This window comes from Vidua chalybeata, chromosome 16, assembly GCF_026979565.1.
Source record: "Vidua chalybeata isolate OUT-0048 chromosome 16, bVidCha1 merged haplotype, whole genome shotgun sequence".
Lineage (NCBI taxonomy): Eukaryota > Metazoa > Chordata > Aves > Passeriformes > Viduidae > Vidua > Vidua chalybeata.
Genome location: NC_071545.1, coordinates 11,273,195 through 11,300,479, shown reverse-complemented (window position 1 = coordinate 11,300,479; position 27,285 = coordinate 11,273,195). Strand labels below are relative to the sequence as shown.

General features: G+C 47.5%; 1 long non-coding RNA gene across 2 annotated transcripts; it reads right to left on the bottom strand.

The window, feature by feature from the left end:
• Positions 1-24,393: 24,393 nt before the first annotated feature.
• LOC128796426 (uncharacterized) lies at positions 24,394-26,525 on the bottom strand. Of its 2 annotated transcripts, none has more exons than XR_008433805.1 (3): positions 26,486-26,525; positions 25,013-25,280; positions 24,394-24,507 (listed from the first exon to the last, which is right to left on the bottom strand). It is a non-coding gene; the product is annotated as an uncharacterized LOC128796426 (long non-coding RNA). The 2 variants fall into 2 exon arrangements; XR_008433804.1 differs by lacking the exon at positions 26,486-26,525 and adding an exon at positions 26,191-26,404.
• Positions 26,526-27,285: the final 760 nt, after the last annotated feature.

The following is a 27,285-nucleotide window of genomic DNA, read 5'->3' as shown; positions in this document are numbered from 1 at the left end:
AATTAGTGCGAAACAGCCTGGTGAGAATGCGAGCTGCCTTGATGCTGGTAATTAAAATTGAAACCACTGAAAAGCTGCTCTATTTTTTATCGGAGCTGCTGTTCGGAGCCGGGAGCCTGCGGACGGCTCTGCAGTAAAGAGTGATAATGAAGGTGTGAATTCCCGGAGGGAGGAGGGGCAGCTGTAGCGATGGCTGAACTTACACCAGATGAAAATGCAGGAGCAATTAGAGGTGGCTGTGTACAAGCTGGGCATCGGAGATTAGTTGGCACCTTGGGAACATGGCAGGGAGGGACAGGGAAGGGGGAGGTATTTTTTTTTTCCATTTTGAAAAAAAAATTAATAAAACAAAAAGGATGGTAACTTAAAATAAAGACAAACACGTGCAGTGTGCCTGCCTGAGCAAGGGATGGGAGGGATGGTGGAAGATGGGGCTGCAGTACAGAGCATGTGGGGTTGGAGACAACCGCGTATCTTGCACTGGGAAACAGCAGCACTGGTCACACTGGGCTTTTCAGGAGCTCCCCAGCTGCCCTTGCAGGAAAGGCATGGGCTTGCTGCCATCCCCAGATGTGCTGCTCCTGAATGTGCATCTGAACACCTCTGCATGTCCTCTGTGTGCCCATGAACTGAACCAAACCCAAGTGGTGACCACTGAAGACTTCTTCTCGGCCTCTATTAGGCTTTGGATCAGACCCCACCTCTGAAAAATAGTAACTGTTAACTTGAGTATCCAGGAGTGATGGAAGAGCACAGAGAGCTTAGTTATCCTTAGCCAAAGAGGAGCTTGGGAAGAGTTTCTCTAAGTAATCAGATGTGGTTATTAATTGCTTCCTGCTCTGACACGTTCATCTTAGCATGTGCTCCACCAAACAGTTGATAGTGTCTGCTGGGCAGCAGAAAATATGTCAGATAATATAATGTATATACATTCTCTGTCTGTGGTAAGAGCTGTAAACCTGCAAAATCTTCTTCTGGCTACAGCCACCCTGCAAGGAAAACACTCTCTGAACAAAAACACATGAGACAGAGGTGCTCTGGGGGAAGAGAAGCTCCTCCAACCTCCAAGAGCCGATGGGAGCCTCCACCCAAAGGACACCTCACTCCTTAGCTGCCTAGACACTGGGGGACAGCCAAGGGTGTCAAATTGTCTTAATTTAGACTGAATAGACATTTTGTAGAAAGGAACTTGAAATTTTACAAGAGATTTTTACACTTGAAATTTATCAGTTGATCTCCTGAGGAAGAATCTAAGAGAAGATCGAGGGCAAAGGAAGGAGAGCTGAGATGCCCATGGCTGATGTCTTGTTTGTTTTCAGTTAATGTGATATTCCCAGGAATATGCTGATCCAGGTATAATGGACTGTCCACAATGCTGACGAGTGCCTTAGCATATTAGTGAGATTTCCATGGTTCATGTTTATCTCCTATATCTCCTCTGCCTATGAGTTTCTAAGGTTTCTCTGTTATTTCATGTGTGAGGTGCAAGCATCCCTCAGAGCGACTTTGCTAAACTCTCCAGAGTTTAGAAACTGGTAGTTTATAAACCCAGGAGATGGGCACGTTTAGAATCATTTGAGGCTTAGAGACTCTGAACAACTGTGTTTTCATTTGTTTTTGGTTTGTTGTAATGAGGTTGTTTTATTTTATTATAAACCAGGCAGGCCTTGCAGTTGAATTAAGCCTTTGTGCACTATTGTATGCTCTGCTCAACGTTGTTTTCTCAGGTAGTAGGTTGTATTCTCTCACCTGTCAGGCATGACACAAAAATGTGATTGAGCAGATTTCAAAACCGAGAGGGTGTTTTCTCAAGCCTACAGGACATGTTTATTTATCAGCTTGTTTCACACACTGGTCAGTGGCTTTTGTTATTTAAACCAAAGAGGAGGTAGAACAGATTTGTATCTGAACCATCTTGTGTACAAATACTTGGGACTCTGTGTCTTTTTGCTTTGCCAAATAATATTTTCAAGACAACTGAGCTGTCAATTTGTTAGAAGGAAAAATACTACTCTTCAGAAACGCTTATTTCCTTTACTGAATGGTAGGAAATTTCCAGGGGGAAAAAACTTATTAGAATAGAACTAAGTTAGAAGATAAATTGAAATTCTTTGATTGAAAGTAATGTTATTAAAAAGTTTTAATTATTGAGAAGAAAATGTAGGAAAGGCACTCAGAGCTAACAGAAAAATTATTGGAAACTGGTAATTAAAACAAAATGCTTGAAAATTAAACTTCACAAAATATGAAACTGAAAACATGGCTCTGATTCATTGCAACACTTAAAATTTGGGATTGCTATTAAGTTGTAGATGGTTGGTTTGAATTCTGTGGGTCTATGTAGATGCTGAAAGTTGGGCAAATGCCACAGGACTTTCCTGGTTGAGGCCACCAGACTTCAGGTCCCATTTTATCCTTCCCTTTCCCACCTCTTGCCATCCCCCATTTAGATTTCCACTCTAAAGCAAAACTTGTTGCTCTTTCTGAGAGTATCTGGATGCCACCTTCCCTAGGTGTCTGTAAAGTTCATCAGTTTCACCCTTCCAAACAGTTAAAGCTTTATTTTGCAATCCCACTACAATTACTTAAGCACAGAGCTGTGTCTCTTTGCAGAGCACCAACTTCAGCGAAGGTTGCTTTCCTCGAGTGGCAGCCTCTGGATTTCTACACAAACATCTCCAGAACATCCCTGGGATCCTGCAGAACCAGGTCTGTGTTTCCTCAGGAGCTCTTCATGAGGGATTTAGCACCAGACAGTTGTTCCCATGGTCACTGGGCTTCACTTCACCAAAATACTGTAAGGAGCCCTTACATAAGCAAGGGCTGGGAAGTACCAGCATGCTTCTGTTGGCAGTTTTTACACCAGAAAAGCCACCACTCCTCTGAAAGTCACAGCCTGACAAAACCCATCTAGTCACCTCCTCTGTTACCAGACTGGGTTTTTCTACATGATCAGAGCAGTGAAAGTCACCTTGTTGCCATCCTCTGATGGACAGACTGCCTCATCCTCTCCTCCAGGAGAAACATCCGAGCCCCGCACGGGACCTGGCTCCTGCCACCTCCTCTGCCCACAGTGTTCTTTCCCAGGAGAGACCGAGAGAGAGCAATCTTAGACTTGGAAGAAGGTAATTTGAATTGGATGTGAAGTTGTTACTGATTTAATGTTTATGCAATAACAAGGACTTTGCAAAACCCCTTACCTTTTCATGAGCCTCAGGTAACACTGTCAATTCATAATTGCTATGATTCCTTTATCCTGTGGTTTAATAAATAATTTACCTAAATTATTAAAATGAAAATTTCAACATTATTAAAAATTAACCAGGTTAAATGAGCAAACAGTAAATAGTGCTGGGATTGTCCTGCGTGACAGGAGTCCACAGCTTTTATTGTCTTTTTCCCAGGCATAGAGGGGACGTTCCTCCCTCCCCCTCTTCCTCCTCCCTCCCTCACTCCCTCCACTTCCACTGCTCTACTCTTGTCTTTCACAAACTCCTCTCCTTGATATTAGTTTTCTTCACTGCCCGTTCTTTCATCTCTGTGTCCTGTTCTCCAGTCTTGCTTTGCTCTTCCTTCCCATGAACCCTCTCCCTCCCTGCTGTAGCACCAGGCATCCATCTCCTCTCTGCACACTCTATTCTGCACACATATGTAGCACAAGATGCCTGGTGGGCCTTTTTGTGCTTTTTTTCCTTTGATCCGTGGCTGGCAGTGCCATCTGATGCCAGGAAGGCATAGATCCAGGAGAACATGTGATCTCCAAAGAGCAGGGAGTTTGTCAGGTCTTCAGGATATGGGCTGCTTCCATTCACGAAAAATTTATTAAATTCTGACTGCTCTTAAAGGATCGCAGCTCTGTCATTTTTAATTGAAACATTCAGTTTGCCCAAAATGAAGTGCTCCATCTTCCAGGCTGTATCTCTTGCCAGATTTTTTTTTTTTTCTTCTCTGTAATTCCTGCTGAACTGCTCCTTCTGCTGTTTTCTGGCAGAATTCCTCATTGACTTAAAAGGGTTCCCCCCCTCCAGGCTTCATCCCATCCATTTTCCCTTTCAGCACATGGGAGTCCTGGAAATGGCCTTTCCTCCTGCCTGGCATTTTTTCACACAGAGCACTTGCACCAGCACAGACCTCAGGGCACACAGCTGAACATCTCCTGCAGACCTGGGAGAATGAGGCACCCAGCTCCTGCTGAGTTTTGGTCAGAGCTTGGTGCCAGCAGGTTTGTCCATCCCTTCTCCAGGGTGCCCAAAACACCATTCCACATCCCCTGCAGACACCTGGGCTCTGAAAGGCAGGTGTGGACCTCTTAATGTGCACTAATCATGCTCTTCTTTTTCTTCCATTCCTAAGAGACCATGAAGGGAGTCAGGCAATATTTGCCACCAAAATTCAGGTTTGTTGACAGGCCCCTTCCTGTCCCTTTCTGAGCAGCCCCTTTGTAGTTCCCAGCCTTGTTACAGTCCTGTTTAGGATGGAAAATGAAGGAAAAGATCCCACCTGCATGCAGAAGCAGTGGTGGTGTGAGCCACAAGGATAATTCAGCTGGAATGTGTCCAGGAGACCTGGAGTGCTTGCTCCTACAAGCAAGCTCTTGAGAGGTGAAGCCCCAAGGGTATGCTCAAAGTGGAGGCAAATGGATGCGCTATGAAAGTGGTGAGACCCAGAGCCCATAAAACAGGGGAGATGTGTCCGTGGGGAGCGTGGCAGTTATTGACTGCACTGTCACGTGGCATGGCCCTTTCCTTCCACAGTCAAGGCTGATATCTGAATTACTTTGGATTTTAACCACAATTAAAGAGCTAATCAAGGTCAACAGCTCCTTTCAAATACAGTTTAGTACAAAATCCTAATGCAGGAATTACACAAATTGATATTGTCAATATAATGGATTCGAACCAATTGTGCTAAACAAGGTTGTATCAAGTCTGCACTCTGTATTAGGTGAGGGCTAATTCTGTCTAGCAGCAGTGGAGACGAACAGAAAAACAGATACATCAAGGCTTCACAGTCTGGATTTATTACCAAGGTGGTTTTTACTCCCCTCAAAGAATTCATTAGTCTAAGAAAACAGTGCAGTTCCGAGGATTCAGTTCCATTCAGAAGGCAGAACACACAAAATTGAATGCATGCGCTCTCTCGGTCTAATCTGTAGGAGATAGAAGGAAGGGACAGTCAAGAGAAATGATGAGCCTAGAGAATAAATCTGAACAGCAGCCCTTGGTGGAAAAGGAGGTGACAAAAGACTCTGCTCAGGTACCCAAATGGATTGCACTACTTGAGACATCTTAAAGTATCCGAGACACCAGGCATGGCTGGAAGATGTGACAAGAGACCTGTAGAAAACCCATATTCTCCCAGCATGGCAGATCTCCAGCGTGTCTCAAATGAACCCTAGGAGATCTAACCCTCTCACACCAAGTGACATTCCAGCCTTGCTTTGCTTTTCCTCTGAATTCCTTAAAGGTTTCACCAATGAGTTTCTTCCCATCTTTGTAGACATGACGTAACTCTTTCCCTTCATCTCAGCATCCACCTTTTGATTCCTCTCCTCAGAGGAAGTGTGTGGAGTGACCCCAGGCCTTGCTCCCACCCTCAAAACTGCTTTGGAATGGTGGGAGACAGCCAACTTTTCCGGGGTCCGTGTGAAAGAAGCTAAATGGGAACATGAAGGTGGTAATGGAGTGGAAGCAAAGCAAGGAAAGCTTCACTGATGGATTATTAGGCACTGTCAAAGTTTCAGCAGAGTGGAAAACTTGGAGGCAGGAGTAGTAACCCATGAAAAATCACCTCTTCCTTTTCCTGTTCATGGCAGGGCAGCGTGTCCAGATCAAAGTCACCCGTCACTGCTCGGCCTCAGTCACACGATTTACGAGGCACTGGGGCACCAGCCCATTAACAGCCCTGGTAATTCATTGCAAGGGCAACAGGAGGGGTAAATCCCCTCCCCTCAGGACTTACACATTTACCCAACTGTCCCTCCAGTCACTGGACCTGCACATCAGAGGGGCTGATGTTATGAACGAGAAGGGCCACAAGGATGAGCGACAGGGAAGGAAAGGACACTTGGGCGAGTCTGGGATGGTTGGAGTGGGTGGGAGAGGCATGACCCAAGAGGCAGAGCCATTTTCCTTTCTTAATGCACCCATTAAGGAAATCTCATTGGTTTTAATTGCATTCTGACCTTCCGGAGCTCCTCCTGGCTGTTTCCCTTGGGACTGGTGTTGGAGAAGGAGCATGCTTCCTGCACATGGGCAGCTGGGAAGCCTCTGCACTTTCTCAAGGTCTGTGAGATCTTGTGCTCCCCACACAGGGCAGTCCTTGCTGCCAACAGCTGGTTTAGAGGTTCAGCAACACCAAAATCATTGATGGCTGCAGGTCCCAACAGCTGAGGTGAGATACAAGGTCCCAGCACAATGAACAACCTGAAGACCTAGAAATTCCTAGGCGGAGAACATTCATCTAGCATCCCATGACTTTACTGGCAGCACTCAGACATACTGTCTTCTCTTACATCTTCTCTTACTCTTCTGCAACATGCCTACATTCAAAAACAGAAAGCAAATGCTTTGTTGCTTTACAAAGATAACAAATATCAGATTTACTCTTTGTTTTCTTGTGTCTGGCTACTCCATCCATTTGATCTCACTCCCTTTCTCTCTGTCTTTGCCTTCCCCATAGTCTGACTCCCATTTCTTATTTCCCATCACCATTTTTTGTGTTATATTCCATTTTCCTTGCACTAGTATCTTTCTGCTCCTTCATGCTTGGCTCCAGCTGTTTCAGGGGCTTTCAAAAACTCCCCTTCTGTTTAGTCTTCCCTGACTTTTTAAATTCTTCTGCTGTTCCCTGTACATGCTCAACTCTTCAACATTAGCTAATATTTGGTGTCAGAAAACTTGTCTCAGCTATATGACTAGGTTTAAAACAACTATATATTTACAAGAAAACTTTGAATGTGAGTTTTCCTCTTCAACAATCAGTATGCTAGAACTAAATTCTCATCAGAGATGCTTGCCTTTAAGGGCAGCAGTGGAGATAAATAGGCTCTGAAGCAGAAATGGAAGGCTCACCAGTCATATTCAGTAAGTGAGATAAGATGGCCAGATCAGTGGAGTGTTTTCTTGCAAAAATCTTTCAAATTTCTCTTAAAAAGGGGTCTTTTAAAAATTAATTCCACTGTGGTTTCTTTTGTGTCGTTTTTAACTTGCTACTTATCATTTCTTTTTGAAGCAAGACTACAAACAGATTTCCATCAATTTCCCCCAGAAACTCATTTTCCGTTTCATACTATGAAATTCACAAGAAATATGGCTAATTTCCCAACCACTGGTTGCTGTGCACTTGACCCCATAGCCACAGGGCCAGGCAGATGTGCCTGCAAGACAGGAGAGCACTGGTTTACTGGTTTGGCTCTGCATGGGACAGGGACATGACCAGCTAAAATGAGATGGAAGTGGTCAGAGTATTTCCTGTTCCTCCTCAGAGGGCAAAAACTGGCCCTTAAAGCATGACCAAGAATGAGAATCTGGCAATGATCTTTGGTTAAAAGATAACCAGAAAGGTGGTAAATGGAGAGAAAGTGCAAATGAGAAGATACTGGTCTAGCTGGGGGGAAAAGCTTTGTTAGGGTAACAATTTGGAAGGAAAATCTGTGAGATTTGGGTTTATACATGCCTGCCTATTGAAAATGCAATTTAGAGACTTCAGTGCTTTTTAGGTGGAAGAATTTCAACTCTAGTTAAGTGGAAGGAACAGTTCCATGAACTGCTTGTAGTAAAGTTTGGACACTTTGTCAGTCTTGACTTTCTGGAAGCAGAACTCAGCCTCACGTGCAGCTTCTCCAGACGTGTGTCTTCTCCTGGGAAGACACAAGAAGGAGATGAGGCAAGGTTTTGATGGCTCATCTGTGTTACTTTCTCAGAAAGGAGCCTCATAAATGTTCCTAGATCTTGCCATGGGATTTACAGCCTGTTTAGAACTCAGGTTTATGGTACATTCCCACCTCTAAAGGCAGATGGTTCATCCTTACCAAGGAGAAGATGAAGGATGAGATGAAGCCCTTCAGCAGAGGGAGAAATGAAGCAGGGCCATGAGAGGACAAACCTTTGATACTGAAGAAGGGAAGTCCAGCATGGGAAAGGGCAGAGTCTCCACCAGGTCTTGCAACACATGTGAAACCCATCAGGGTCACTGTTCCCATGGTGTTCTGTTGTCTGAGCCATAACATGACACCCTGCAGGGAGGGAAAGGCATCCTGTGGGTAGGGGAAGAGCTATCTGTGCTTTTAAGAGGTTGGCTGGGAATTAAGGGAATACTTTATGGTGGTTACACTCTGAATTTATAGTTTCCTCCTCTTGCTTTTTAATGTTCTCCTGCCAAATTACCTGTGGTTTGTCCCATAACATCCAGCTGCCCTGTGGTCTGACATGTCCCAGCACCACTTGGGACACATGAAAGAATATTAAAAAAATCTGTCAAAGAAGAGAAGGGCTGCACTGCAAAATGTAGATTCTTTTCTGGACCTAAACCCTAATTGTCCAGAATCTTTGATCAGGATTTAATAGATTTGCTCTCATGTGATAGGGCAATGGTGAGATTATGACACAGATCAGAACTTTCTTATTCCAAAAGTGTGAGTGGGCACCCTGTTTTCAAGAAGGCTTTTGGCTGTGAAGTTCAGAAAACAGCTACTGGCTATTAACTAACCTCTCTGTCTCACTGTTTAGGGGTCTGAGCTACTCTGCACACATCTGTTCTCAAGAGATAGAAGGTTCATCATCAGTATCTCCCAGAGCTTCAGAGCACAGTAGGAGACCTACTCAGAGAGGACCTTCTGGCACTTCCCACTGCGTTCCTGAAGAAGATAAAATCAGGTCACCTATAGCTGCTGATAAAAAAGAAGTCCTGTTCTGAGAACTTGCTGGCCATTCATTACTTGAAGGTGAGTTGTTGGCCCAGAGTTAAGGGTTTGGGAACCTTTGTAATACATTTTTGGAAACCTGACCACATTCTGTGGATGTCTAGCCTTCAAAGCAGACCCTCAAAATAAGGCTGTGGAGTCCCAAGGGAGAAAGTCTACTGCTAGTAGAGAAGAGAAGAGAAAATAAAGCCTTCTCCACAGGTGGCACTGCTAACATGACCCTTGTTTCAGAGAGTTGCTCGGGGTTTATGGCTGCTTGTCTGTGTGTCCTAGAGTCTGCCCATGTCCTTATCTTCATTGAGGCCTTCTCTTGTCTCACAGGCTGTGTCCCCCAGTGTCCCTCTGCAGCTGACCCATTTCTCCTTCAATCCCTGTCCTTCCCAGTGGGGAGCACAGGAGGTGAGGCTGCCACGTGCGGGCTTCAGCAGAGCAGTTCCCTGCCACATGTGCCTCCACCAGGAGCAGAAATGCAAGCCCAGCAGTGGGAATGAGCTGCCTTTTCTCACAACTGCCCTGCCCAAAGCCATGTTCCAACAGTTCACCTCAGTGGCTCTAAAATAATTAGGAGGTTTGAAGTTTCACACGCCCCGGCAGAGAGAGACCGGACAACTCATCTGTTATTGCAGCCCCAGTGAACAACTCTTTGAATGATGTGGGGAATCCTGAACTTGGAAACCTCTCCATGACCTCTGCCTGAGAGTAGGGTCATCCCCAATATCCGGGTTGCATGCTGCTTGAGCTCAGGTCCCAGTGCCTTTCAGAGCAGAGCAGGGAACCCAAGCGTCCTGACACAGGGCATCACCTGCCAAGTCAAGCATTAAACATTAATCCCATAGGACTTTCAGTCCTCTGTCTCTGAGGTGAAAGCAGATTAGGAATTTGATCTCCCAAGATTACTGCATGAAAGTTGCCCTTGAATAGACTCCTGGTAGTTTGTCCATCTCTTTGGGGTTTTGCCTTTCATTAGATGTTGCTGCCCTTCAAGCTCTTTTTGGGTTTTTTTTTTTCCTTTTTTTAGGTTTTCTTTTATGACCTCATGGGGGATTGCAGGGTGACCTGGAACATTTGCAAGTATTTTACAAATCTGGGAAAACCCCAGTGGTTGTGAGATCTCCCCCAAAAACATGGTGACTTTTCTGTGGGGCTCCACAGCCAAAGGACAGCTCAAGGTTCGTGCTGGGACTTTGAGGAGGCCATAGCTGCATGAGAGAAGAAAATCCTCTGCGTGCAGGAGTGGCTATTTTGCCCTGTGGGCAGGGTGAAGGAGTAACCACCAGTGTGGTACAGCAGGGCTGATCTGAGGTGGCCACAGGAGCAGGTCTGGCAAAGGAGGATGGGTGGTATCAAGGTGTGGAGAGCAAGGTCTTCTCTCAGCTCTGTAGCCAAGGGGACTCTGCTGTTAGGTGAGGTGGTGCCTCCTCCAAGAGGAGCCCATGGTGTGGGAAGAGAGAGCTCCTGTCCTTGGGGTTGCCAGGGCTGGGCAAAGCCAGTCACAGCATCTGAGGTTGGGAAAGGCAGCGAGCTCAGCCTGTGCTGAAATGAAAGAGGGGGAAAAGAGAAAAGGGAAATTCTTTCCAAGGTCTGTTTTCCTTGGGACGAGCAGATTGATGATTTAGCAAGACTGCCTGGTTATTTTTCCATGTCGCTGCCTTTGGCCCCTTGTTCAGAGCAGCTGAGCCAGAGGGATGGGAAGGCAAAGTCTGGGGAGCAGAGCCAGGGCTGGGCTGGCATTTGCAGGGCAGGATTGTATCTGCAAACCCACCAGCAACAGCAGCAGATCACAGGAGCCTCCTCCAGTGGATTTCTTGTCCTCTGACCCTTGGAGTGAAAATTCACCAGGCTCGACATCAATATGCACAGCATCCTACAGCACCTTCTGCTCTAGCCCAAAGTGCAGAAGGAACAACTAGCACAGGGAAATGGTATTCCAGCCCTTCTCTCATCCAAATTCCTGTCTTTGCAAGCCCTCTGCAATCCCAGAGTGCCACCATGGCCTTCACCCCACAGAGGTGCTGCATACCAGTGGAAGGAAAGTCCTCCCCTGCCTGCCCACCATTTCACGCTCAGCACTGCCATGTCATGTCAAAGCAGGTAGGCACAAACCCTCACCTGCCTCCAGTGCCTTGCTTTGGCCCTGCCACACTGCAAGGAATCAGCCTCTGCCTGGAAAGCTCTAACGAAGGCAGGTCAGGATCTGTGGGTGCCCAGCTCCCCCTGTTGCAGTGGGTTCTGGAGGTGTGGAGAAGCCCCTTGGTCCCCTTCCCCTGGGCCTGGCAGGGAGTGGCAGTGCCAGGCGTGATGCTGTTTAATTCACAGTGCTCTCCTCCACGGACAGCACCTCTCACAGGGATTGCAGAGTAGCCAGCATGCCGTGGTTGGATTGAGCCGGCAGATTTAATTAAGTTGCGATTTAATTACCTATCAGCATCCCTATTTAATAAAGCTCAGGAGGATTTTCATTTTGAAAAAATAATAATAATAAATGATAAGGCCTGTCACCGAGTGGCAGTAAGGGCACCCAGTCTGGGCAGGAGGGCTCTGCAGGCAGTGTCCCTGTCCCTGTCCCTGCCCTGTGGGATGAGGCAGGACATGGCCAGGCTCGGACAGAGCTTGGGAGAGCTGGCACAGATTGCAGGGAGGGGAGTGTGACCCTTGGCAGCTCGTGTGATGCCACAGGGCTCATCTCCAGGCACTCTGCTTACTCATTTTGCCTCTTTGTACAGAGACTGAACGGACTCAGGAGCCCCTGCCCACTGCCAGCAGTATTGTCCTGATCGTGGCTTGTCATTTGTGCTGTCTGCTGACACCTCTCTGAGGGGAGGTTGGCTCTTGTGTTGGTTTGCTGGTGTCCTTCCTACACAGCAAATCCAGGGTGTGCATGCTGCTTGGGTTTTCTGGTGAGGTTTTGAATACACTGAGACCCCGTGGGTGATTTCAACCTGAGGTTTAGTTTTGATTCACCAGATCAAAGTCGAAGCTGCGTGTGATGCTCAGGGCCATCAGGATTTGGGGAGGTTTGGAGAAGACACTTTGGCTCCTCTCTGAGCAGTAAGTGAAGATGTCAGGTTGTGGTCGTGCCCAGCATCTGGGAGAATTTCCACCAAAGACACTCATCCACTCCAGCACTTCAGCCATTATCTCCTTCCAAGCCCCCCCAGCCCCACCAACCCGTACGCAGCATTAATGTAACTGTGTTGCTGAGGATGTTTCCTCGGGGTTTAATTGTGTTTGAGGTTTTATTTCTTTTGGGCCAGACCCAGCCCCTGTGACAAGCAGACGTGGTCGTTATCCCGGGGTGGGGCTCACCAGCTTTATGTGAGCTCAGATGCTGGACGGGGACCTGCTGGTCTTTGCTGCCAATGGGGACAGGTTTCTTGTTCTGCCATCTGTGTTCATCCTGTTTTCTGTTTTAGAGCTTTTCTTTCATGGAGGCTCACCCGAGACCTCTGTGTCGTGCAGTGCCCGATTGCATCTCCCCACTGATGAGGATGTGTCAACACCAAGTTTAGCACTTCTTAAACTATGATAACTGTAAACACAGTATAAAGGAAGCAGTGCTTTAAGCAAGAAAAATGAAGGAAAGCCCAAACCTTTCCCCCTAGTCACCAGCATCACACCAAATGAGATCTAGCCTGAGTTCTAAAATACCTCCAAGGGGATAATATATCCATATGTGCTTCCCACCTGCACCTGGGACAGCACATATGGCTTCCTTAGCTCTTGCTCTGGCCTCTAAAAGACACCTAGATTTGTGACACTCACTTTTAGAGACCCCTCAGTTAGGCATAGTGTGTTCCCTCCCTCTCTTCCCCCCAAAAAGCCCCTTTCCAACAGGGAAAACAGCTGAGACAGAGAGAAACAGACTTTAATATTTCTATTGTTTCACAGTAACAGTGCCTGTCCTGAGACCCCAGGCCTGACAGATTGACATAACAGGTTAATAAGTGCTTTCCACTTCTCCTAAAGGCTAATTAAATATTAATCCACTTGGTGAGGTCAGCAAAAATAACAAACAATTGGCAGAGTGAAATTCGTTTAATTAATTCTCCTGTGGAGGTTTTTTAAGCATCTTCCTCCCCTGACAGATGACTGCCTCTGCTGCAGTAACCTACAGTGAAATCAGAACTTATTGGTTCTGGGCCTGCTTTTCTCAGATATTTAATTTTGTTTCTTTTGGTTTGCTTGTTTTTTAGCTTCTGAATGCTTGTTGGGTATTGCCCAAGGCTCTAAGCAGAGATGAGAGAAGAGAAAGAAGGGAATGCAGAAGTGGGGTGTGAAGATGAGGAAGAAGATATTGGACAAAGTCTTCTTAGAAGGCTCCAGCCTTCAGCTGCCAAAGACATGAGGTGCAGAATCAGTGCAGAAATCACACAGCAGGTGTCTCTCAGTCTTGGTGTGGTGGGTGTGGGGTACAAAGGGGGGAAGTCATCTCAGCCACCCTTAAGGCAAGCCTAGAGGTGCCTTTCATCACAGCTGTAATCTTGGGAATGAGAGAGAAAAGGGAGATGGGGAAAACAGCTTGACTGGGGATTAATGAACGACTCCAAGAAGGAAACTGGAGCTTCCTTGCCTCCAAAATGCACTCTTAGAAACAAATAGTAGAAACTTCTAGAGGAAAGGATTAAGGAAAAAAATTCTTCATACACAGAAGCTGCACTGACTCTGTCTCCAGGTATTTCTCCAAACATCTGCACGTCTGGAGTAGGGTGTCCCCATGGACACTCCATGGCTGATTACCCATGAAGTGCAACCCACACTCACCTTTCAGCATAAAAGGGGAAAATATCCCTGGGCATGGAGCCTTCCAGACATCAGCCCAGACTTGGAGAGAACTGAGAGAAGTGGAGAAACTTTCTCTGTGTTACTGCTTTAGTTCCATGTTAATTTTTTATTTATCTGAAAGTGTCACTGGAAGGGTTTTCAAAGTGAGTCTAAAGTAATTAGGCACTCCTGCTGATGGATTGCACTGGAGAGACATGTGGATTATTTATTACAAAGTCACTTGCTGGAAAGGTTAGAGGCTGAGAAGTAATTATTTTTTTCCTTTTCTTCCTTTTTTTTAATTTTTTTTTTTCAGTGCCGGAATCATCAGGGGAGACCAGCTGAAGTTCCTCTGTGAAATATTCCATCCTGCCTAAGTGCCCTTTTTGTCCCTTCTCCCATGGTAGCCAATGGGACTGATGCCTTAAGGAAGACATTGAACTGGACCTCATGAAGCCTTCAGTGCTGGGAGTGTGTTTTGGGTTGAAATCCCTGCCCAGCACTCACCCTTTACACCTGGGAATCCTAGGGGTTCCCCACTCTGATCTCAGCACATCACAGCCACAGCCAGGCTCAGTTTTGAGGCTGCCCAGCTCACCTAACCGAGCCTGGGAGGGCAGCTGGTTCACATGGCAAGTCTGGCACGCGACTGGTGAGTGTTTTGAGCAATACCAGGAGGATTAAACGCTTCCAGCAACCTCAGCTGCCTCCTCCTCTCCTGCCTTGTAATCTACGTCTAGGATGGGAATTGAATCCAAAGAAGTGCAATCCTCGACCTTGAAAAACAAAGCAAGGCTTGGCGAAGTCTACCGATGAATATGCAACAGCCCTAATCAGGAATCCTTTGTCAGAAAGGGGATAATTGTGGCTAACAACATGTTAGTGTAGTGCTGGATCTTCAGGCTTCTAACAGCTTATAAAATCAGGATCTGTTTTTGGAGGGAAAAGCCGAGTGAACAAAGACATGCTGAAGCAATGAGTCACTGGAGAGTTCAGTTCCTGCTGGACAGTGTTAGAGTTGCATAAACCGAACCGAGTCCCGTGACATTCAGAGCAAGAGCCTGGGGTGGAGTCAGGAATTAGAGGGTGGTCTCAGGGGAGTGGTGTTGACACAGGTAAGTTGGGAGGATGGAGCATTAGCAGCTCTGCTCTGTTTGTTTTCTTTAAGCAGTGCCCCCATGCCATGGCATCTGGGCAGGTATTATCTTAGCTTTACAGGAGATGGCTATTAAGGTCCTTGCCAAATTAAAAAAAAAAAAAAATTAAATGCTGAATAAACCGTACCCCTTTGCAGGGGTCAGTTTAATTTTAGGTGAAAAACTATATGCATTTCTCAAGGTGAGTGAGGAGCAGGTATCTGCACTGGAACTGCTGCTGAGGACCCTCCAGTCCTGTGCTCCCACTGCCTGGCTGCATTCCCAGCTGTCTCTGGCTTTGCATTAGCACATCTCAGGGAATACCCTGCCAGTGGTGTCACCACCCTGTGCTAGTCCTTCCAGACTTCCCCGGGGTGCCTGGCTAGGGACACAGCCTGCATTCCCGGGCCCATTGTGTGCGGCTGGCCTCCAGGCCACCCAGGCAGAGCTCTCCTCTGACAGCAGCAGGCCCTGGCTCGTGGTATTTATAGATCCCATCCATGTCCTCCCAAGGAAGGCATCCATAATCTCTTACAGATGTTGGTGAGAACAAAGCCAGCCAGTGACTCGAAAGGACCGCCCAGCAGAGTAATGGATGGAGACCTATTTCTTAGTCGCCGCTGACATTCCTCCCCCTGCATGCTCTTCCTCTTCCCCAGGAGACTCACTGGGGCCTGCCTGGTGCTCCCCAGTGCCTGAAAACCTTCCCTTGGGCAGGCACTCATCCCCATTCCTAGCAGAGGGAGCCTCTAGAAACTGTCTTCCATCGTCCCCAAAAGGGATGGGATGTTCTCCTGAAAATCCACAAACAGAAGATACACAAACAAAGGAGGAAGGGCACAGGAGGGAGATGTCCCTGATGCAGATGAAGCACAAGGCTTCTGCCTGGAGGGCTGGTTGATCCAACAGGTACAGCCACACCAAAAAAAAAGTGCTTCCTGCCAGCTTCCTGGGGCTTTGGGGTCAGGTAACATTCATGCTACCCACTGTACGTGCACATCTGCTGGATTTACTGCACAGCAGGATGTTTTGCCTTCCCCTAAATCCTTACATTACCATCTCAAGTTTTCTCCTCCAGTTATCAATATCTCCTGCACAGAGAACAAAACAGCTTCTCTGATCTCTTCAGCATCCTTTCGCTTTTAATTCACCATCTCCAATTTCCTCTTCACCCCGAGTCAAAACTCACACACAAAGTCTCTCCCTTCTTTACCTTTTTATTTCCCATTTCCCTTTCTGGACCTTTTCTGTGCCTTCCTCCAACTTCCCTCCTGCCCTGCCCCAAATCCCGCCCTGCCTTCTGTGCAGAAAGGTTGGTACTTGGCAGTGCTGGCACGGGGCCACCCCACTGCCCTGGGGCCTGGCAGAGCATGTCCTGTCCTTGTTTTCAGGTCAATGTCCTGTCTGCCAGGAACCCAACAGTTCGCCTGGCAAAAGCCAAGGTGAGAGATCTGATTAGGAATTTACCTGCCTGGATGTTGTCATTTCCCCCTCTGCCACTGCCCAGGACCTCAGTCCCTTCTTGGAGTTGCCCTGCACAGGGGGATTTTGGGGAGTGTCAGGAGCTGGTAGGGAACAATAAGCTCACCAGCTCAGACCCCAAGCAGGTGAACTCAAAGAAGCACTGGAAAGGGGGATGAACCAGCTCAGAGGAAAATGAAGCACGCGGAGCTGCTGGACACAGACTTCTGGCAGCACCAAGGGAAGGAGGGGGGTGTTGGCTGGAGAGGTTCAGCTGGGAAAGCAGCGCTGGCTCCCGTCCCCTCTGCACTTAATTGCACAAGGATCTGCAGCCAAGTAACCTTTTAACGAGGGTCCAATCCTTAACACATGCATTTGCCTTGAATCATTGCTAGAAATAACTTGGAGGTCACACATCCCTGCCGACCACCTGCTGAGCTGGGCGCAGTGTTCCAGGCTCACTGTTCCGTGTGTTCTGGAGCCGTTTGGGAGCGCTCTGTGCAGCTCCCTCGCTGGCAGTCCTGTCCAGCCACACCAGCCTACAACTGCATCTTGCTTACTTTTAATCCCATCTGCTGTGCACTCTGTGCAGACCCACTACAGGGTCCAAGCTGGTGGAGGGAAGCTCGTTCCTCCTCGTGACTTGCTTGAGTCTCAAATCTTTTCCTCCAGACCCAGACATGTCAATGCCTTCCTCCTTACTGCAGTGTGGCCTCTCAGATGGTCATGCAAGAATTTGGAATTTTCTATAATCTGAAGTTGCTGCTAGACCCTGACTGGAGCTCAGCTGTGGGGAAGGGGAGCCCTTTGGAGACCACCTTCAAGGTTTCAGCTCCTTACCAGTGCTAACCCCATCCACAAGGAGGGAGGTGGGATGGACAGACCGATGGGCGGGCAGGCACAGGTTGGCAGCACTTGGCAGAACGGTGACTTTGTACTGAGCCAGAGCACAACTGGCCAGGGCCCTTTTAATGAATTCCTCCGGTCAGGGCAGCCCGCTGAGACAATATTCCCATTGATGCTTGGGCTAATGGCAAAACTGGCTTCCAAACCTGCGGTGGCCAAGGGAGGGAGAGGGGCAGCTGCCCACACACGGAGGGGACTGGAGCCAACAGCACGGGAAAGGGAGGCTGGAGGAGGAGGTCAAGCAAAGAAGTGGAGGTGCCTCTCCCATTGCCAATGTCCCCTGCACAGGGGACAGATCTCCTGCTTTGCCCTTTGCACTTACTGGGGTTTTCCGTTCCAGCAGCCCCAGCCCCCCTGGCAGCAGGCATGGCTGGAGCAGCTTTTCCTGGAAGCGGGGTGTCCCCAGTGTCCCCCAGGCTGGGAGAGCAGCCCCACAGCCAGCAGAGCCCTTGGCGGGGCTTTGTCGGGAACCAAACACAGTAACTGTTTAACGATTTAACTGCACTAATGAATATTGGGCCAGATATTTTCAAGGCCTGTTCAGACTGATTACTTGGAGAGCTGAGTATGTCTACCAATTACCCAGGCAATTAGGCAACTAATTAAACACTTACCCTCAGCTTCATAAACAGAAGAGAGAGAGAGGGGAAAAAAGGAGGGAGGGAGAGAGCTGGCTCCAGTTTCTGTGAAATATTAGCTGTCAGAAATTGCTGCTTGCAGGGGAAGGTGCACAAAGGCAGACAGATCTGGGCGGACAGAAAGACTGACAACACGCACAGGGGAGTGCAGCCATTGGACCCCTTCACTTTGCCAGTGCCAACAGCATGGAAAAGTGTGGAGCCACTGGGTCTGCCCTGCCCAGGCAGGCAGTGGCTTTCAAGACATGTTGAAGTCATCATTCCCTGCTCCTTTCCTGCTTGCCTGTGACCACGCAGGCTGCAGAGCCAGAACTCATCAACACACCGTCATCTAGCACGGTGCTGGAAGAGAGGTGCCAGGGAGGATGCTACAGCCCAGGCGCCCAGGAGCTCCTGCCCCATGCAAAACCACATGTGGTGAAAGGAGGCAGCAGCAAGCTGCAAGCCAGAGCCCTGGGAGAATTGCTTTGCAGTGGAGAATAAGCAGAAATGGCCCCAGAGGGTGTGTGCAATAGGGTTTATGCCAGTTCAGCACACCATGGTTTCATCCTTTTAGATGTTTAGGAGCAGCGCTGGTCTCCAGCTCGACATCTTGCCAAGGGTCACAGGGTTGAGGCCATACACAGATTAAATCCCACATCTGGAATTTGCTCAAGCCTCTGCTACAAAGGAGATTTATGTTAAGCCCAAAGCTCATGTGAGAAAGTGAAGCAGAGTGGCCTCCTCCAGGTAGGGCCCAGAGGGTTTCACATTGTGCTCTCCACTTCTTCCCTGCTCAGCACTGGTCCTGCTATTGAAGGTCCTGCTTCCTAAACCTCTGAAGACATGTATTTTCCAAGAAATAATGGAAAGAATGTTGTTGGAAGGTATTCAGAAATACTCTAGGCTTTCGGGAAATTTTTGAAAAATAGTTCCTTCCTGGAAAAAATGTTGAAAACATTGAGAAAAGGAGGAAATACATTTCTTATTTTTTTAATTATTTTGCTAGAAAATTTTCCCTTTTAAAATATTCTTGCCCCTTCAATTTTCAGAGACAGATTCTGGAGAATTTAAGGGCTATAAGGTTGCTCCTGCCTGATGCAGGGGCAACCCCATGGTAGTGATATCCTGCTTGTAGTCTCAACAAGCCACCAGCCATACTCTTTTTAACAAGTTTTGGAAATATCCTGTCCCCTTTTAGATGCATCACGTCTTCATAACATTTATTTGTCCATCCAGGTGCAATTCCAAAACCAGAGCAGGATCAGGGAGATGCTCAGTGATAGATCATTTCCACATCACAACCAGTGTGTTCTCTTTCTGGCTAGATGGGATCTTGCAAGAGGTACATTTTGTGTGGTTTTGGGATATTCTAAGAGCTGAAAGGACAGGAGGAAAATCCTGAAGTCTCTCTGCACTGAGATACTCTGGCAGGATAGAGCTGTCTACTCACTTTTGATACTTTTGATACTCACCCTAGGACAATACTGTTTATTTTGATCCTGTTTACCTGTTTACCTTCCGGAGACCATAACAAGGTGGATCAGATTGCTTGGGGGTAATTCTAAAAATTTCAGAAGATAAAAATCAGCTTCATGAATATGGAATACTACAGAAGACACCTTGACTAGCTCCATATTGGTAGAGTGGGCAGATGGACTTCATCTTGCTCGTGAATATTCAGATAGAGCCTCACCTCTGCTGAGCGCGGTGATGGAGCTGGGAGGGATAACTGGATGTGACACGCGGCTGATAACGCACAGATGGCACTTAACAAGGTAAATGAGTGAGCTGATGGGCTTCACTGGAGCCTTCAGACAAGGCAGAGATGGGGTTTGCTTAGCCCTGGAGTTTGAGTGACCTGGAGGTTATTCACAGGAGAGCTCTCCCTGTACCTGCTGAAATGACACATCTGGGGTCAAGGCAGCTGTAGCTGCCTATTTCCTCTTTCCAAGCCCTCCAAGACTTCTTCACTCTGGCATTGTGGCCCTTCAAAAATATCTTCTATATTAACACATCCCCCAGGAGAGCTGGATAGTCATTCACCAAGACCTGTTTCATTTCTGGACTCCTGTCTCTTTGCCCAAGTCCCTCCACAATTTCCTTTCCCTGAGCTCACTTCTCCACATCATTGAACTTCCCACCTGTACATCTCTTTAGATGGTGGGATAAACAGCCCAGCTTTGTATAATGCCCACATTGAATGTAACAATTACTGACTGGCTGTTTGCACTCAGATCTCATCTACTAAATTCACTATCTTTTTTTCTTTTGGTTGGTCATTAATTGCCAAGCCTTAAAGGTTTCCAATATCTTTGTGACTCCTCCCCTCTCCAGCTTCCTGAGATGTGGCCCTGCAGATTTCCCTGAGATTTCCAAGGCCTTGGGGCTGTGGTGCTGCACTCTGGCTTGCAGATGTTCAAGGGACATGGACAAAAGGTCACTCAGCTGTAGGACACGGTGAAGCCCTGGTGGCCTGCTGTCACAGATGGGCCTATGGCAGCACAGTTTGGTGATGCCAGCTTCTGTCTTGCATCTCATTGGGAAGCCACGATATCTCCACCCTTGTGTAGGTGGAGTCATGGCAGAACTTGCTTGAGCTGCTTTTGTTTCCATAAGGAAAGACAAAAATACTCTCCCGGTAACAACGGTATTTGTAATGTACTGTGGGGCTCTCTTGGATTCAGGCCCACTGGGAGCAAGCAGAGTTTTCTCACTGGCTCCAGGGATGCAGGATTGGACCCTTAACTATTACTCCAAACAAAACAAGCTGTCCTGGTAATTGGGGTAGGTCTGCTCTTGCGCCAGAGAGTTGAAATGTTTATTGTGTAAGGCATCAGAAAAAGGAAAGGAATCTGCTGGGAGCACTTGGATCGTTCCCGTAGAACATGCCCCGAGTCTCTGTTTGAATGCCGGGTCTGTGGTGTGGAGACGGGAGCTTGTTTTGATAGTTTCTCTGCGTTCAGAGGCATGAACACTTTACAGTTTTCTGTTTAAATGACCCATTTCTGAGAGCGGAAAGCAGCAGCCAATAAGCGCCCGGGCCCCTCCGTATGTATCCGGAGTTTACAAACCATCCCCACCGATCCGTGGTAGTTAATGGACACTCCTGCTGCTTAGGGGGGCTGGAAAACTGTTCCAGGTGACTACCGGCCTCAGCTAGACACAAGCCAGTCCCCAGAGGTCTGAGGAGACACATGAGAATGAACTCAGCATTTCTCCCGAAGCCTGACGTTGATTAATGAGGGTGCACAGCTCGTCCTGCCGGCGAGCAGCGCGGCTGATGCCGTCCGTGGGGAATAGCTGCGTATAAAGGAGCTGAGCACCGGTGTTCACAATGAGCCAGCCCCACTGTCCATGAGAGGCTTTCAGATGTAAAACTGGCAAGCAGCTTGCAGGAGTTTCAAAGCCACACCTCAAATCTGCCTGCTTTTGTCACCTGCTTGCTCATTGTCACCTGGTGTTTTGGCTTCAGCCTCCAGACAGACTCCCTAAGCACAATTCTCCTTGGGGACCAACCTCATTTTGACCTGGGTATGGTTTCAGACTGAGCAGTGCACTGGCTCTTAGGAATCTGGAGCAGTGCTTTTGCCAGGAAAGCTGATTTTCCTTCTTCTCTTTGTTTTTTCAGCTCCTCCCTGAGCTCCCACAGGTGATGGCTGAGGCTGCAAAAGATCATGAGTTGATCTAGTCCATCTTTCTGCATAATACCAATTGCAGGAGCAGAAAGTTGGGCAAGAAGGTAGAGAGGAGGTTGTAGAACTTCATTCTTTTGAGAGTCTAACTGTTCACATCTGTCATGCTGAAGAAATTTAAACATGGCCTGAGGACTTGAGCTCCACCTAAAACCTTGTCCCTACTCGGTGGATAATGAGGCACATCATCCTCCTTGGGGGTCTCTAAGCTGGGCAAGACAAATGCTCATCACAGCAGTGGAAGTGGATCTTAGGCTGCCTGGATGTGGTTCTTCAGCCTTCCTCACCCTCTCCAGCAGGAATGTGTTCCTCACCCTCTCCAGGAGGAGTCTGTTTTCCTGCCCACACACCAGTGTGTGATGAAGACCTACACACCACGCTGTGCTGCTGCTGTGCGAGCCTCCTGCTTTCTTCTTGCCTGCTGGCAATCCCAGGGAAGACTGGGATTATTCTGAGGTATATGTCCTCAGCTTTGCATGAAATAGTAGTTTGGTGTCTAGGAAGAGCTGGAAAACCCTTCTCTTCTACTATGGCAAGAGAGCAGATTCTTCCAGATCTCTTTCCCTGCTCGTCCCAGCAGTGCTAAACATCCTTCTGTGGTCCTTTGGGTGGACTGAGCAGGCAGACCCTCATAATGACTTTGCCATCCCAGCACAGTGCAGACACTGAGAGAGTTGTGGGCATCTCAGCATCTTTCTTCCCATGTGCTCTGCATCTGAGACTTCCTGGGAACTCCTTGTGCAAAGCTGAAAACATCTGCAAAAGCAAAGGTTAAGAAAGCTGCTGGGGATTCATGTTACCTCTCTCCCATGAGGACTCTGTGACTTCCATTCTCACCACTTCCCGCATAATCAAAAAACAAACCTTGAATGCCCGAGAATGTAACTTTTCTCAGAGGAAGGAGCCACTGGTTGTAAACCCTTTGTAAAACAGCAGGTTTCCTGGTAAAATGCACTGGCTGTTTCCCAAGGGGGGTGATGCTATCTCTACAAACCCAAGCAAGATTCACAGCAGGCAACTCATGCAAACAAATACCAGGGCAGGAGTGGTTTGGGGTGAGAAGATGTTTGAAGCTGGCTCTGCTTTTGCTGTGGATGGTAGGAGAGAGCTGATCAGCTACACTTTCATCTCTTGCCATCCTCGGAGACTGGCAGGACAGCACTGACTCAGTGATGGCTAAACATTGATGTGGCCAGAAACAAACTGGAAGTGAAAAAAAAAACCTGATAGACATTGCAAGAACAGAGGTTAGAAGCTCCCAATCAGGCCATCAAACTATGCAAGTGACACCAGGATGTTCATGGTTTTTCTTTCACAAACATTGCCTTCACTGGAGGCATCTGGATTAAGCTCCCAGCACAGGACAAAATGCAGGGAGGAGGCAAAATCCCAGAGCTTAAAGGATGTTCTTTTAAAAGCTGCATACCCTTTTGTGTGTCTGCCATCATTTGGAGAGTTAGAAATGAAACAGAAACCCATGTCTGTTTATTTAACACGGGCCAAGATGTGCCTGCATACGTGTTTATATCCAATGAACATAAATATACACTCCAGTTTCCATAACCTACTCTCCAAAGGTGCAGCTGAAGATGCTGTGTCCCTTTTACCCTCAGTTCAGACAATGCCAGGAGATGTCTGTAGCTTTCTGTGACATGCAGAAGGAAAATGTCTGTTTATTTCTTCGTGAGCAGCGGGTTTCCTCTGGGATGCCTTGATTGATACCCTGCTATTGATCCCAGCAGCAGCTGGGATGGATGCAGGGCACCCAAATATGAAATCGAGGGGGAGCATGTGCACACACCACAGCTGTCCTGCTGCCCCATCCTGCCTGCAGCCTCCTGACCCTCTCCTATTAACCACAACCCCCAAGCAGCGTGCTGGCAGGGTGGTTGACACCTCCAGGGTTTTTAGCAAACCTCCCCACCAGCCTTGGCCCCGGAGGCGCAGCCACAGCTGCTCTGAGCCTGCCCAGAGAGGGAATCCTGAAGGGCTGGTGGGGCAGCTCCAGGGCACCGCTGGAGCCAGTGGGGTATATGTGGATATTCTCAGTTCAGTCAGAGAGAAAAAGAAAGATTTCTGCCAGTCTAAGCCTGGGAAAAAGTCTGAGAGGAATGTATCTATTATTTTTTATCTATTATCTTGCTTTCCATTCATATTGTTTATAGCTATGTTCTACCACACTGACCTAAGTCCAGTGGACCAATCAGGTGAAATGTTTTTACTTTACGACCAATGGAATTAATGTTCACGATGTTCTCTATAAAAAAGAGAAGTGCTTTTGAATAAACGCTCATTTTGCCTTCTGAAATCGTGTGAATCATTTCACCTGTCCCTGGCTCAACAGCATCAGGTGTAGGCATGTGGGTCAGGCTGATTTCTGGATGTAACTCCTCCTCTCTCTGCCGTAGGCTGACACAGCCATAGGGCAGCAGCAAATAGGCAGGACAGGGAAGAAACCACCACAATTCAAAATGGACAGGTGTCGGATTTTTAGTTAAGGGACATGCAGGAAACTGGATTTTTCAACACTGCTGCCTGTGTTTATTCCTGTGATATTTTTGATTAAGACCTTGGTGAAACAATAGTCAGGAGAGAGGGGAGAAGCGAGTTTGAATGCTGCCTTCTAGAAATAAACTGGCATAAAATAATAAATGAGGGAAAAAAGGCACCCTGCAAAAGCAGGTGGGAAAAAAGACTGAATATGGAAAAACCTCTGGACAGGTACTTTTAGTTCCCTCTCGCCAAGAGAAGCCAACTGCAGGAGTTTGGAATACAGCTCCCAAATTCTCCTCAGTTTTATAGAAAGGGGAGGTCTCTGCTCCATGTTTCTAGCATGTGCTCATGACCAAAAGCCAGAGCATTTGTGCCCAGATTTTATTTTCATCACTCCAGTCCCATACCTGCATCAAGGTGTTTCCATTCCTGTGTTCTCCTGGTGCCTTGGAGGTGAAGTATGGCAAAGTTTATGGAGAGCAGGAAACAAATTCCCCCTGGAGTCTGGAAAGACCCTATAATTTAAATTAAATGTTAGCCTTTGAGAAGACAAAAAGAGCACTGTCTCCAACAGAGCTGCCTGGCGACATGGTGAATATTTATTACAGTGCAGGTAGTTTAAGAAAACAGAAGCATTTCACTGGAGATTTGGATCTTCAGCCTAAATAGGAGCTTGGACTGCAAAGGTTCAGTTGCTAATTAAATCTAAGTTGGACACTGTTCCATAGAGGGCAGATTGTAACTATAAGAGGATGTTAATGTGGATTTTAAATATTTATTATAACTGAGGTAGGTTATAAAAACAGACATTCTTCCTTTCAACACTCTATAATGTCAGATTTAGAGGTTTGTCTCGGGCTGTGAGTGATTTCCCAGCAGCTGTCAGGGGCTGGAGGGCAATTTATCACCCTCCCAGTGAGAGATCTCGCCGGACAGTGAAAGATTAGCACTCTGATTTATGGCACGCAAGGAAAAAACAACGTTGTTCGAGCGGGTGCCTGGGTGCTGATTTTCACACACCTGTTCCCAGCCCAGCCACACGAGTTGATGATTTTACTTCTCCAGCAGTGCCTGGCAGAGTTGAGAATCCCCATGGTGCCACTGCAGGGATGCTGGGCTGAGCCCACATGGGCAGCAGGGCTTGGTTCTGAAGGGCTTCACAGAGCCAGGCGTGGTTTGAGGATTGTGGCTCCTGGTGGAGTTGGGATTTTTCTTGGCCAGGGCATTGGTGAGATGAGCTCCATCCAGGTTGCAGCAGTGGGGCAAGAGCTGGCAGTGATGCACAATTCTGCAGGAAGGGAGAAGTTTATGGAGGACTAAACAGGGAGTATTTTGTCCCTTGGAAGTCACCTAGGCCCCTGGCACTGACCCTTAAGGGCATTTAGTACCACTCCTAGCAGATAAGTGAAGTATCTCTTTGCTTCTGAAGAGCACAACCCCACAAGAGTTAAAGCCCTTTCCTCAGCCCTGCAGAGTAAATCTGCTTTGAACCATGACTTTCATGGCAAAGTGGGAGAGACCACTGGCACTTGCTGCTGAAATGTCCCACCCCATATGTCAGCTGTGGACACTGCAGATCTCATCTGCCTGAGGTGACCTGAAAAATTACCATGATCTCCATCTCGCCTGCACGAGTGGTGGGGAGCAAAGAGGTGAGAGGGATGCCCCAGTGACCACATGGCTGGAGCCTGGGATAAACCTGATGTGGAAATGTCCCTGCTTCGTCCACCCTGGAAACAATGTGACTATAGGGATATGGAATGCAAGGGGAAAAATGGGTGTGCACCCAAAGGGAGACAAACTGAGGATAAAGATGCTTTCATTGAACCCAACTGAACTGGGTCGTAAATTTTGTTCAGCAGAAAATCACAAAAACTGTGTCTTTGTGGTGAAAAAACCTTTTAAAACCAGATGAATCCCAAAGTTTTCAATGAAACAGATACATCCAAAATGCAAGACCTCTCCTGCATGTGGTTTCAAATCCACGTTTGTCAGATCACACTCTGATGGATCACCTCTCCAACTGGATCTTGTCATGTAGGACACACCCAACTTCCACATGCCTCAGCTTCTGTGCTCCTGACTAACTACAGGTCTCTCGTTGAGGTCCCAGCCTTGTGAGTCCTGGACCTTGATGCCTGGGTCCAGTCCTGCTTCCTCCCTCCCTCAGCCTGGAGTTTATCAATATCTTCACATACTTTGTGTCGCACATCCTGTGGCATGGCTACACTCGTGCAGCTCAGTCAATTAGAGGAGACCGTGCCATCATCTGATTTGGTTTGTTACTTAGGAAAGCAGTAGTGGAGACAGGATTGATTCAATAGTCCAAGACGAAGCTTAGATGGGGAGGGATGCTCGAATAAGGGGCTGTGTGTAAGTGTCAGTGATTGGTTTTAAATCAGTTTTCCTTCGCTCTGGATTTCTCATGGAGGGAGGGCTGGTACTGAAAATCCTCTTGCCAGAGAAAACGTGCTAAAAGGGCAATTTACTCACTCCCTGCACTGCCATCCAGCTCAGCAGGGCTCTGGAGCTGTAGGAGGCCTTCCAGTTAAACACTTAAGAGTGGAAAAAACAACTTTCAGGTGTGGTTTATGACGTAACAAAAACAGATCCTGTGGGGCTGCCTGGGGCACAGCCATTGCCAAGAGCCTCAGCAGGGCTGAGGTGGCAGTGCCTCTCCTTCCTGGGAACCCTTTGTGGGAAGGAAAAGTCTGGCATGGTCCAAGGTTTTGCAGCCATTAGTGGGAATGTGTGTTCAGGACACAGAAGGGTTACTCCTCGGGGTTTTCTCCTGAAGAGTGGCAAGAGGGTTTTGGTGTGGGCCCCTCACAGGATGGGGGGAGGAGGACGCTGCTTTCTTGCTGAGATTTGTCACCACTGGAACCAAAACGACCGGATTAAAAACCTTCATGAAAACATGCATTTAAAGAAGTGAATCTTGCTGAGCAAAATATGACTGAGAAATCCAGGAAACAATCTGATTTCCCCTTCCAGAAATGGCCTGGTCACTAAACCAAAATGATTTAAAACCAAAGCTGCCAAAGAATTCCATTAAACGGGCTGAGCGAGAGAAAAGCAGCTGTGTGCAGCAAATAACTGCATTAGCCACACAACAAAACAAGTATAACGAAAGCCCCCAAACAAAATTACATTTCACAATTAGGAAATTAATAACTCTTTAGACAAAAGCAAGGCAATGGAAAAAAAATTAGCATAGACTGAGGCTTCTAACTGTCTTTCTTTTAGCTCCTCTGTTCAGTGATCCATCGAGCAATGATAAAGGCATTAAATTT